This window comes from Sebastes umbrosus, chromosome 7 (genome assembly GCF_015220745.1).
Source record: "Sebastes umbrosus isolate fSebUmb1 chromosome 7, fSebUmb1.pri, whole genome shotgun sequence".
NCBI classification, from domain to species: Eukaryota; Metazoa; Chordata; class Actinopteri; order Perciformes; family Sebastidae; genus Sebastes; species Sebastes umbrosus.
In genome coordinates, this window is record NC_051275.1 from 30374861 (window position 1) to 30388527 (window position 13667).

Sequence of the window (13667 nt, forward strand, 5' to 3'; positions counted from 1 at the left end):
AAGGAGGCACGCTGAGCGAGGCTGGATGAAAGGGCTGCAAATAAATATGCGAGCAAATACCAGCCCTGCTTATTACACAGCTTTATTAAGTGCTCAATTTTCACTGTCCAAAGAGCGCACGCTGAGCTTTGTTATTTCTGAAAAACACACTTGAATTATATCACTCCGTGTGATCTCTACTTCAGTAGTTTTTGTTGATTTTCTAATCAGCAGAAAATGGCGAGAGACATGGCAGGAAATGCCAATTTATTAAGTCATTAATTTTCAATCATTTCTTATGCTTATTTAGAATCACTTGGGAGCTGGAGCCAATCCCAGCATGCATCATGCAGCAGGAATGGAAACACCCTTGAGAGGTCAGCAGTTCATCACATAGCTAAGACACTTATACTGTAAGTATGAGGTATTTAGACTCTCTAGTTAATGCGTGTTTTTGGATTGCAGACAGCGGAATCCAAACCCCAGTAAAATGGATTGGTAGCCACATTAAAAGCTCCATTAAAAGATAGGCTTTACTGGTAATGATTCAACCCAGACTGGTCTCCCTCAGGCAAAACTTCTTGCTTAAGGGCGAGCAGTCGTTTCAAAGCCAAAACTCAGCATATGAGGAGAGAAAATGCTAATGATTGATCTGAATATGACCCCTGATTAACATGTGGGGAGGCTCAACCTGATATGGAAAGGCAAAATGAGCTTATTTAGTATATAGTTAATTTCATACACAGGCAGTGAAAGTGCTTTATGTGCTTAATATGCAGTTAAAAACAACAGAGAACACAAAAGGTTTTTGCCCGCCTTTAAAATCTGGTAGAAAATTCCAGCAGCATATAATATGAATTATTGATGTGCACTGCTAATGTACATATACTGAACTGTGTACTATCACTGTATAGTGTACATTCAATACTATCTAATCTTGCAGTTTTCTAGGTTTGGGGGTTTTCTGTTTGTTGTTTTTCCTCCTTTGTCCATCTACACACCTGCTCTGAATGAGCCTGGTTAGTTCTTCCCTGCTGTCTGATCAGCTCATTCTCCTCACCTGAGCTTCTCCTCTCAGCTCTCCACATGCACTTCATCCCCTCATCACATTAAGTTTGCATTTAAGTCCTGGTACTCAGTCTTCGGCATTGTCCACATGTACACGGGTATTTTTGTTTTTCCTTCATTCTTAAAAAAAGAAATCCTGTCTACACAAGCACAGTTTAAAAAATTTGTTTCATCCAGACGACAATGTAAAAACACTATTGAAGTGCTGTCACAGCCAGTGGGCAGCTTGGTCCACACACACACAACCTTGTACTTTTATCTTTATGAGGACACAAAGTGCTTAATGCTTTGACATCAGAAACTTTTTCACAGTAAATAAATTGTCTGTAGCAATGGTGTTTATTCAGACAGATGTAGGTTTACACAATGGACAGCTATTTGACAGGGCCAGAAAGAAAAACAGACAGTTTCCAAGAAAAACAAGACCATGTGCTCAGCTCAATCAAGAGAAAAGCTGACTAAGTAGGGCTGCACCGAATAGTTCAAAGCTAAAAAAGCTAAAAATATTTCATCCTCCAAAAGGGGGAACGACAGAAGAAGTTTGAGAACTACTGCCCTAACCTTAATCTTCACAACTAAATGCCTGACCCCTACCCTAACCAAACCCTAATTCTAACCTGAACCTTAAAGTCAAGTCTGAACCCTCAAACAGGTCCTCTCTCTGAAGATCTAAAACTCAAATTGGTCCTCACAAAGATAGCTGTACAAGTACACACACACCGGAGACGCGGTTTGTGTCGTGGGCGTGTTGCATTGGATAAATAGCAGACCTCTGTGGCACATTCTGACACCTCTGTTCCTCACGATAGAGGAAGAGTAACTCAACATTTACGTGTAAACATGTAAAAAGTCCTGTCAGCAGGTTATTTGGCCACGTGATATATTTATGCTGCCATTGCACAACATGTCGCCTCACTAGTGACGCCTCACAAAGGAGATAACTCTCTGCATTAACTCTGGCGTTATAAGCCAAAAACATGCACCTCCTGCATTCTCAATTACGTCTTGAGGGAAACCTACTTTTGTCCCGGATTACGGTTGCACTTTTAAACAATTTTAAACACGTGGTTAATGTTGTAAATTGAAGCAAAACCAAAAAATGCACTTCTTAATTAGGTTTAGTAAAAAAAAACAATGATTAAAACAAGTGAATGTGGACTTTTAGTTTCACATGGGACACAGAACAGTGGTCTCTGCACCCCTGACCTCCTCCCTACGCGGACTTCCGCACATTACGATTACAAACATATTTGTGATGCATCAGAAACAAACGTAATCTGCGACAAAATATGTTTCCCTCAAAACATAATTGACAATGCAGTTTGGTTGTATGGGAACGTAACCTTTAGGAGAACAGGCTGGCTGGGAGGTGTTTAATAAATTGTTTATTTATGGTTATTTAACATTTTTCTGTTGTTGCTGTCAGGTTGCGTCAGAAACAGACTTTTGGACATATTCAAAGCATTAAGTCTAAGAGACATTTACTACCGAAATACCAACAACTTGCTTTACACTGCCTCCCACCTGTTTGGGTATGTCATCCCCCTTGTGGACCGTGCACTCTCACACCACCGGCACCAAAATACCACGGGCAAAGCGAATTTCAAGGTCAGGAAAATACCAAACTGTCGGAGCGCTGCTTGCGCGGTCGTTGCACAGCCCACGAAAATATGGCCCTTTGTAGCAGAAGGAGTAATATCAGGAACACTACAGTTATAAGTTATAACTTTGTTAGTGTTTGTATTCAATTTGCACAATACTTTTTTGTTTGTGTTTTATTCTATTTTATTTATTTTTTATTTATTTTATTTATTTTATTTATTTTATTTATTTTATTTACTTTATTTATTGTTGTCATTTATCCATGTCTCAAACTCTGTTGAATCAGTTTTTCTTCTTTGAGGTATTTGTATTGTTTATATTTTAGCTAAGTAGTAGTATATTATTGTAGTAGTTGTAATACATTTTAATGTGAAATATAAGACCGCATTATCTTGTATCACACAAACACACATACTGTATATCCCATGTTAACAAAGACCTGCGGGGTATTAAAGAAATGTTCCATACAGACAAGCTGGTGTTTCATACTGTATTTCTCTATTCATGATCTTATCGTTGTACCATGATCCCCTGGCATGGATGCTATTTTAATTCCATTCTCCAACCTGCTGAAAAGCGAGGATTAAGACTGTGTGGACGGTGTGTGCGTGTACATGTCCACATGTTTGTGTGCGCGCTGGCTTTCATGTGTTGTAGCCCACATGTGAGCAGTGATAGGAATCTTATTGCTGTCAACAGTCCAAAGGCCAACGCTGCACTGAACAGAGAAAATCCCCGAGCCCGACTCTCTCCGTCTCCTTTAATCTGAGCTCCTTTTTCTCACCGTTGGGCTCAAACCAGCCGATGATGGATGGCCGTTGTGTCACAGGGTGCCTTTTCTTTCTTTCTTTCATTCAATCATTCCCTCTTTTCACTTTTTTTGTTCCAACTTTTTAAATAAGGTTAAAAAATTGGTTTGGGGACAACTGCGAAGAGTTTGAATTGAATCACCTGGCAGTCTCCCAACTTCTCCTTTCATCTACAGGTTTCTTTTCGTTTCTCTTTTCCACTTCTCTCCCTCTGTCTCTCTATATATACACAGCTGTCCGTCCATCTCAGTCCATCAGCAGTTATCAGGGGGATTTTGAACATTGCTTTCACTGTGATAACCACTTTCAGCTTGAGCTGATAGCCTGCTGGACCTTCATCAGGCCGCCATCCAGACACAGAGGGGGAGGAGGAAGAGGAGGTTGGGGGTTGACTTGATTAACCTTCATCTTGCTGGCAGAGATGGAAGCCAAATCCACACAAATCACCCTCTTGCACATGCACTTTACTCCTTAACCGTCCAGTATGTGGGCAGAGGAGTCCAAGACCAGAGACCTGGTGTTCAGGGAAAGTGGTTTGCTCTCGAGATTAACATGTTTGTGTTGTGTGGATTTGGCTCTGGTGTGCATAGTCAGTGTATTCAGTGAGGTCTAAGGTCAGCCTATCAGGTGGAGCCAGCGGTGTGGCCGGTGGATCTGGATAAGAAGCAATTGAGTGGTCAAGTAGGTGACCTCCCTTCGCCTTCCTTTGGGAACAGGCCACCCGCCGGCACCCTTTGGCCCGGAGGTGAGATTAGTCTGGTGGGGCTGATAAAGCTCCACGTTCTCCCAACAGACCAACAATCAGTGAGGATTAGGCTCCTGTAGAGGGACGGTTTCCCACACAAAGCAGGTGGGGAGAGATGCAAAGGCTGCTTACTTAAAGGCTCTTCTTGTCTTTGGTTTGGTGACCGTAGCCTTTAGCAAAAAACATACCAATTTAGGTTAGCTGCGGCCGTCACTGTCAAACAATGGATTTTGTTTTCCCAGAAAAGCAGCTGCAGTATGCTTTGCGTCTTCAACCAGCACATAGTTTGGCTTTACCGCAAATGTCTTTCAGTTTTGTCCTCCTAACCTTTAGACAGATGTTCAGGGCATGTTTGAAAACAGCCATGTTTTATGAGGTGCTGAATACTGAGTTCATAAACAGAAAAAAACCTCTCTGTCACTTCATCCAGATCTCCCCTGAAATCCCTTTATCATCCATCCACGTCCAACTTTCAGTTTGGACTCCCAGCCATCACAGAACAAGACTTTAAACCCTTTCACACATGCACTGCAACCCTGAAATGATCTAGACTTTACCCGGAGGAGCTGTATGTGAGAATGCAAATGTGTGAATCATTTGGACTTTACCCTGCCAGCTCTCTATACAAAGTCTGTGTAATGTCTGATTGAGCCCATGTGTGAATAGAGCCGGTCATTGTACAGAGAATTCACAGCTAGCGAGTGGGTGGGTGGGTTGATAACATTTCTATCATATGCTGGCATTCCAAAACTGGAAGAAAATAACATCTGAGGGATAAGAGGACGGGTCATTTACACAAAGACGCCAACAATGTCTAACTGGAGACACGACAACATTTGAGAACTTCTGTTACTAAGGGCCAACACTGAAATTGTCTGACAAATTAAAGGAAAGGCAAGCGACTTGGATGTTTATGACCCAATCTGCATCATGTCCTGCCTCCTGCACGCTCTACCCAGGTGTCACCACTTGCAGAAACCAAACAAAGTATTTCTAGTAGGTGAAAATGCGTCTCACATGGAAAATCTCCTGTTGTGTGCTACATGTATGAAAGGGAAACTCCAGACAATGTCCGGACCTGACTCTCCAGATATTGTCTGGAGTTCATATGAGAAAACAGCTTAAGATTCTACAGCAGTGGGCAACTCTGGGGTCTGAAAAGTGAAGCCAATGCTGAAGTGCCCTAAACTTGCATTCTTTATAACAGCCAGCAGGGGGCGACTCATCTGGTTGCAAAAATGAGCCTACTTCTCACTGGATTTATTACCTCAGTAAACATTGTAAACATGAGTTTGTGGTCTCAATCGCTAGTTTCAAGTCTTCTTCAATACAGCATGATGTTCATTTAGTAAATTATGGTCCCATTTAGTCACCTAAAAATGTTTTATTCAGAGTTCAGTTGTACTTAGCTCCCCCTCTTGTGTCACTTCTGGTTGCAAATAACCAAGATGGTGATGGCCAAAATGCCAAACTCGAGGCTTCGAAACGGCATTCCACAACCCAATGGGTGACGTCACGGTGACCACGTCCACTTCTTATATACAGTCTATGGTCTATAGCCATGGTTGTAGCTTTATGAAGCTGTAGACACACAGGTGATTTGAGAAATAGCCAAAGTATTGGGCATATAAAAAATTTGACATGATGGCACTAAATGAAAGGTCAGAGGACCATGACAGTTTTTAAAATTCAACCACCCGGGGATTCATGAATTTTTGTACCACATTTCCCAAATCCACCCAATAGTTGTGAGGCTATTTCAATAAAGAAACTTTTTTGGCACCAGAGGAAAATGAATGTCTGTACTAAATTTCATGGCAGACCATCCCATAACTGTCCACACATTTCACTCAACACCAAAATTGTCAAACTGCTGGTGGCACAAGAGGTTAGCCGGATAAATCATGTGGGAGCCATGAACGTCTGTACCAAATCTTATAGCGATCCATCTCATAGTTGTTCAGATATTTCCATCTGGACTAAAGTGATGGACAGACTGACCGACCGTCAGATCTACAGTATCATCCAAAAGAGCCATTCCGCTAGTGTGTGTTAAACAGGTTTGAAAGACAAGAAATTGAGAACATTTTGGATGTATATGTACCAAAAAACCTAAGGAGACATTGTTGCTGCTGTCTTTTATTTCTCCAAGTTGCCCTTGCAAAAGAAAGGAGAACTCTCCTCTGTTTTCTTTGAAAACTCTTCACTGAAGATTCTCATATAGACATCTGTTAGGTATGTATTTTTACTACTTTCAAGCATCCTTGAGTAAATGCTCTCAGATCTGCTGCCAATTACTTGTAAAAAATCTCGACTCAAACACGTTCTCAGCTTTGTCTCTAAAGTTGACACCCATCAATCTTCACTCGCTTTCCTCTCTCCTTTATCTCCTTTCTCTCTCTTTCTTTGTCGCGCCGACGCAGAGCTGTTTTCTCCTGTTTGTTTTGTTCTCTGATTCTCATTCGTCTCCCGTTCATTTCCATCACTCACGGGAGACTCTGGAGGGGGGGAAAAGTTGCCTTTAGGCCGGGTTGCAACCAAGAGAGGGTGCTTCTCCCGTAAGTGCTTTTTCATGTTGTCGGGTGTTTGTCTGCGATAGTTTCTGCCTCTGGTGTTCGCTGAACCAAAGCTGCGTTTGACGGTGAGATTTCAAACGCAGCTAAATTAAGACACATTCTGTCATGCTGCCAGGATTTGCTGCTGTTTTGTTCCGAGACAGGCATTTTATAGGCCCTTTATGGGTATCGCTGCATGTGTGTTGTCCATCAAAAGTCCTCAGAAGTAATACCTCGCAGACCAGACACAAGGTCAGCTCTATGCTGGAAGCCACTCGATCAATATGCTCAGACGTTTGAGAGTCTCTGCCCAGCTATTTTCCCACTGAAGCTTTCAGCTCTCGTTGTTTTTCTTCCCCCAGCTTTTCTCTTTTTTCCCCCGTCAGATATTTCCCCATACGTCATAGCAGCACTCAGTTTACCTCTCAAATCATCCTTCACCAAAAGAAAAATGCCAACCAATCACCTGGAGAGTTAAGAAAAGAAAGACTTGGAGCATCTGGGGATTATGATTGAAGCGTTTGGATTATGGATTATCATATTGTTTGGATTTAAGGACGTACTTAAGAACGACAACACAAAGGACAAAGTAATCATAACGTCAGTTTGAGAGGTGGCGCCCCATTGTGATTGGCTTAGAGGACGGGCCAGGAGGGGTTTTATCTTTCGAATCAGGAAATTGAATTATGAAACAAAGTGACCCAATGAAAAGGGCTGTAGTGACAGTATGGAGCAGCGGGGGTTAAGCCAGTTTGAAGGGCTAGCACTTCACCTGAAGGTTTCTTAATTAGATTGGTTTACAAAAGCATTGAGGCTGCTAGCGATGTGTGTGTGTGTGTGTGTGTGTGTGTGAAATAGGATCTGAAGTGGTAGGATTGTTGTCTCTTGACTTGGTCTTCACTGTAGCCCCTTTGTGTGGCTATAAGTGAGAGACAGCTTGATTGAGACAAGTTTTATGGTTATCTTAAGAAGCCCACAAATTCCAAAGTGTATTTCTATGAATTATGTGCACAAAGCACAACATCTTGGATGATTCTACATAACCCTTGATTGATTGTGTTCAGTGGCAATCTTTTTCAAATTAACGCTTTATTTGTATTTGGGAACTATGGAATGATTGAGGCCAGGGAAAGATTGTGGCAATGACAAATAAAACTGTGGTTGAGGTTTGGAAAGTTTCTCTGGCCCTGATCCCAACCCGAGTTCTGTAATCAACGGTCGTCAATCAATCATCTTACAACTTTAACCCTTTCACAGTGTGTTTTCAGTTCACGAAAGTTAATTATAACCTTTTTGGTCGCCTAAAAATGTCTTATTCAGCGTTCAGTTGTACTTAGCTCCACCCTCTTGTGTCACTTCTGGTTGCAAAAAAAAAAAACACGGTGATGGCCAAAATGCCGAACTCGAGGCTTCAAAACAGCAGTCCACAAACCAATGGGTGACGTCACGGTGACTACGTCCACTTCTTATATACAGTCTATGAGCACAAAATATTAGATGATTCTGCAAAACCCTTCATTACGTTCGGTGGCAGTCTTTTTGAAATTCAGGCTACTTCTAGTTGTACTTGGCAACTATGGGATGGTGAAAAAACATTGTGGCAATGAAAACTACTAAAGTAAACTAAGGCTAAAGTGTGGATACTTTGGCAAGTTTTTCTGACCCTGATCCCAACCAGAGTCTTGAAATATTATAGTCTTTCGATGCCGAGTCAGATCTGATACTAGTATTTACCCAAATGACACAGCTGCCCAGTGCTACAACCTGAAAGCGAAATCAGATAGAACTTCATCCTGAACGTTATTTTGATAATTGTATACGTGATTTTGCATGGAGATGCATATCAACATTAGAAAAATATACCTATGAATATCATGACCCTTAAGCTTAGGTTATACTTTCCGCAAGGACGGCCGTGCGGACATGAGCTGACGTGGAATCATGAAGAGGAAATGTTTGGATCTTTTATACTCCTTGTGGGTTTCTCCTCTCGGCAAACAAACATTCTCAAAGCTCCTCAAAGTTCTCCTTTTTCTGTTCCGCGTCCATGTAGTTAGAAAAATGTGGATGTGCGCTGACAGGCAACAACCCGCCGCACCCCCCGCGAAGTGACGTGTCTGATGGTGTGACGTCATTTTGGCCATGCAGACACTCGCAGCCCTCGCGGATGGAAAGGGTTTTAAGTTTTCTTTGTTTAGGTCTTAAAAAGGTGTAGAAAAGCATTACATTTGATTTAAAAAATGTGCAGATACCCTGCACATAGAGAACACACTACTTTCAGGATTGACCCTGAACGTTGGCACGTGAAAGTAAAATGTTAACTTTGGAATCGTCCAATATGGATGTAATCCCTACAATACCAGGCTGGCATAAGCCACATTACAAATATGTATTGTAGAATTTATTGAAGCTTCAGGTTCAGTGCTAGATAAACTCAGCAATTATCCAAATACTGGATGGCCTTTTCTTCCCATCATCTGTGCTGTATTTCGACCCATAAAAAGGATCACAGGCCTGAGAGACCGGTTTCTTGGGCCATCTCCCTGAGAAGTCGAGGTTAAAAGAGAGGCTTTACTGACAGAGGTGTTGAATTGTGCTGATTTTGTTAAGAGAGAAGCAGCATTCCAGCCGAAACATGGCCACTGCCTGAACTTTCAACATGACTCCGCTTACTTTGGTTTTGCCAAACGTAGCAGACGGCCAGCTTTTACTTTCCATGTGACCTGCAGCTCTCACACTCTCCGTCTGGGTTTATTCCTCTCTTTGTCCTTTTCTGTACTCCTTTTTGCTCAAAGTCAGGGCTGCATTTAGCACTTTGCTTTTGCTTCTTTCAGAAACAATCTCTCTTCTTCTTGTTAGCCACATTAGCAGCGTCCCCAGATGATGAATCCCAACAACGTTCTTGGTCCCCCTGACTTTCCTTTAGCACCACCATGAGGAGGACATTTGTGATTCAGAGTGAAATATCTTGAAAACTAATTGGATGTTTCAGGTCAAGAATGAACTTGCATGCTCGAATAACCCTTGTGTATACATTCATGCTTAATAAATGCATTTATTATCTTTTTTTTTTTAATATTCAAACACCATGCCAAGTTGTCAAAAATCTAAAAAACGTTCTCAGTTTAGGGCAAATTTATCAAACTCAGTCCTCGCTAATCTTTTTTTCATCATCCCTTCTGAGCTTGCCAACAATCTGCGAAGGAGGTACACTTTCCCTCCGAGGCCGATAAACATCTCCAAACTTCAGAGCTTTAATGTATGCACGCCTTGTGCTGGTGATTTCTCAGGAAATGTGTAAAACGCCGTTTGGGTCAACGTTGGCTCGAGCTCCATTTCTAAAACTGTCCTTTCTTCTCCCCCCTCCCCCCTCTCTCTCTCTCTCTCTCTCTCCCGGGTCCTTATCAAAGACTCAGGACAATCAGTGGTTTATCGCTGCTGGAAGTGAGCGCAGGAAGCAGATGTTGTTCTGATTAAACACACACACACATACATGCACACACAACCGCGCCAAGTGAGTGGCGCTCGCTCGCTGCAGCTCCAAGGCCTGAGAGGAGTTGAGGGCCAAGTCTTGGTAGTCCGGAGTCATGATATCTGCCGAGCATGTGCTGAAGAGGGAACACACGGCCAACAGACGGGCCTTTTTTTGATTTCGTGTGTGTTTGGGTTACACAGAGCGACAGTGAAAAATAGAAAGCCAAAATGAGGCCAAGAAACTGCTTGATGTGCTACCTCGACCTCTTCCTTCTGTTACATAACCCCTCCATTATGTGCAATCATATAATGCAGTAATCAATGCACGATAGTTAGATAATCAGCTCTCCTCTAATGGCTGCAATAACTGATGACAATGCTGATGGCCTCAGACAATGTGTGTGTGTGTGTGTATGAATGAGAGGCGGGGAGATCGTCATATGGTTTCTACTTTATTAAGAATGCACTTTGGCACCCCTTTATTTTCTTCACTTTAGGCTATTATTTTACAAACTAGATATAAAAGGACATAAATAAATGACATAAGTTACATGTACCTAGAGCTCCTTGACAAAAACAAAATAAAACAAACAAGGCCAACAAAAAAAAAACATGATCATGTCCAAAAAAAAAAAGTACAAAAAAAGATTGAATGTTAGATCTACATGGCTAGATCATATGGCATCGGAAGGCATACAATGACAAACATTAACTCTTGCGTTTTGTTAATTTTTTTTCTCTTTTTTTTTTTTCAAATCGTCCAACATTTAAGTAAAGGAAAAAAGTATTTTACAGTACATTCTGGTTTCCTTCTCCTTCCCAACATGTCTTGCATATTTCCAAACAGGTCCTTTTTCGATAGATAAAACCCAAAAGCCAAAAAAGGAAAGAGCAGTAGAGCTGTATTAAGGACGGAGGTGTTGTTGTATTATATGAAGCGTCATTTACGAGTTCAAAAACATTCGCATGAGTATAGTTTAAAGAGATAAAGGAACAAAAAGGAATATAGTCCATTGGGTAAAACCTGTAGCTGTATGTGCTCTGGAAAAAATAAAATAACCAACAGATTTCCCTTCTTTTCCTCACTTCTCTGATCCTTTGTCGTGTACAGGTGCGTCCTTTTAAACTGCCCCCATTTCCACAGAGAGAGACATGGTTCCGACATTTTCTCCTTGACTTGTCGTGAGCTCGGAGAGTCCAAACTCTGGTCTGTGTTTCTAAATGCACAGGAGGCTTTTAGTCGCACTCGTCTCCGTGTGTCCGTTTACAAGCCGCCGTTACTGCCAAAGCAGAAATGGGTTGCATTCCAGAAAGCTGTTTAATAAATGCCTGTTGCTGAGTAGAGTTCACACGACGGGAGCAACACACCTTACATCATTTTTTTTAGACAACACAAAAGCAAAAAAAAAAAAAAACAGTTTTTCTTTTTCATCTCTGTTATCTTCTCTTCCTCCACAGTGGCATGAAAACACACAATTACTGATAGTACTTGAAACACTCATACAGCTACACACACACACACACACACACTCACCCGTGCACACACACGTCATCACATTCGCACGCTCAAATCAAACGTTTGTTACTTTACATGCAAACAGAACAAAACAATAAAAAAAAAAAAATAATGAAACTTTCAAAATAAAAGTACATTATCCGCTGGAGCAGGGCTTCTCGATTATATTACATTCTTCTTATTGTCTCTTTTTTTAAGCTGTTAAATCATTCATAGTAATTCCAGCACATTTGCTGGATGGCCACAAGAGCGTGGCGGCTAGTTTGTCAAGTTGACGTGTTGTGACGGTGCGACGTCCCAGACGCTCGGGGATGGATTTTTCATGTTGGTGTCGGAGGAGACTCCGAGGAGAGGAGAGAAGAGGAGTGGAGAGCAGGAGGAGGAAGACAAAGAGGAAGAATTCTGGTCGTGGCGAGCGAGGCCGGGATCCTGTTTGTGATGGACGGCGGCAGCTGTGGGGAAAGAAAAAAGGGGGGAGGAAAAGAGAGGCTGCATCAGTCATGGTGGTTTTGAATATAAACAATTTCTGCTTGGCATCCAGTCCTGACCAACAATACTGCTCCCCGGCTCCGGCCCCGGCCCGATGGAACATTCGACTCATCTGCTAAACAAAGTCGGATGCCAGAAACGGAGCATCCAGAGACTGCGAGCGGCCGCCCCACAGGGGGAAAATATGGATTTTGTGGCAACGATGTATTAACTTGTGTGCACCACATGCTGCTGTGTGTACATAATATATGAAACATGCCCTTGACTTATTGGCACACATCAAACGCACACCAACAGACATTTAACTAGCATGTATTAGATGAATACTCGTATAGATTCAACAGCCAGTGGAACCACACTGTGCTCTTCTCTAATGCCAACGGAAATAAATCCTTCGACATTCCTCAAGCAGGAATATGATTCGTTATAGCACTTTAGCTTTCAATATTTAATGTTCATGTTTACAAAAATGTCTTGTACAGCATTTGAGTTTTGTATTACATGAAGTAAATGTTTTTAAACTGAAAAATGTACTGCTTTATACTGTTATATACTGTTTTTAAATAGTTTTATTCTAAAATATTAGAAACACCTCTCAGTATAATGAAATTCAATTCACCAGTAGAGCTAAAACTATTAGTCAATCAATTAGTTGATCAACAGAAAATTGATTTTTATAATTGATTAATTGTGATGTGTCATTGTTTAAGCAAAATGTTTGCTGGTTTTAGCTTCTTAAATGTGCGGATTTAATGCTTTTATTTATAATATATGATAGTAAATTGATTATGTTTTGGTTTGGGAATGCTGGGCAGATAAAACAATTTAAAAACATCACCATGTCTCTGTGACAATTATAATGGGGATTTATCCACATTTTATGGACAAAACAAATAAGTGAAAACATAATTAATAAAGCATATTAATTATGATAATTGTTAGTTGCAGTGCTATTCAACACCATCACAAACTATAGCCTCCATAACAACCTTAAAATTAAATTTGAATTTCTCTGAGCAACAAAAACACAACATTATTATGGATTTATTGCAGGGCTATTGTATTTCAGACTGCATTGTTTTAGCTAGTTTTACAGAACCTAATTAACTGGTGACTATGTGTATAAAATAAATTCAATAAATCAATGCGTCACATAAATTAAACCAATTATGTAAGTGGTTGAGATCAGTCTTGAAGTTGCTTACTATGCTACAGACATGTGTGTGCAGTAATTATGATCTTCTACTCAGAAAATCCAAAAATGGCCATGTATTGATCATAAAGAGAGAACAATATGTGACATTCATTTAAATGAATCAAACGAGAGTGTGACTTCTATCTTATACCTTCTTCTGTTTCCCGGATAGTGTTCCCGAGCTCTGGTGGGCTCTGTTTGGCTGATTGGGAGTCAGCGGCTGATTAATTCTTCT

The 13667-nt window shown here is 41.1% G+C and overlaps 1 protein-coding gene across 6 annotated transcripts in view; it reads right to left on the reverse strand.

Annotated features, from left to right (window-relative positions):
• Positions 1-10671: 10671 nt before the first annotated feature.
• epha4l (eph receptor A4, like) overlaps positions 10672-13667 on the reverse strand; it is a 62398-nt gene continuing 59402 nt past the window's right edge. For all 6 annotated transcript variants that reach the window (XM_037775380.1, XM_037775379.1, XM_037775378.1 and 3 more), the window contains one exon: positions 10672-12200. The gene's annotated coding sequence lies outside the window, so the exon portion shown is untranslated. The remainder of the gene's footprint in view (positions 12201-13667) is intronic.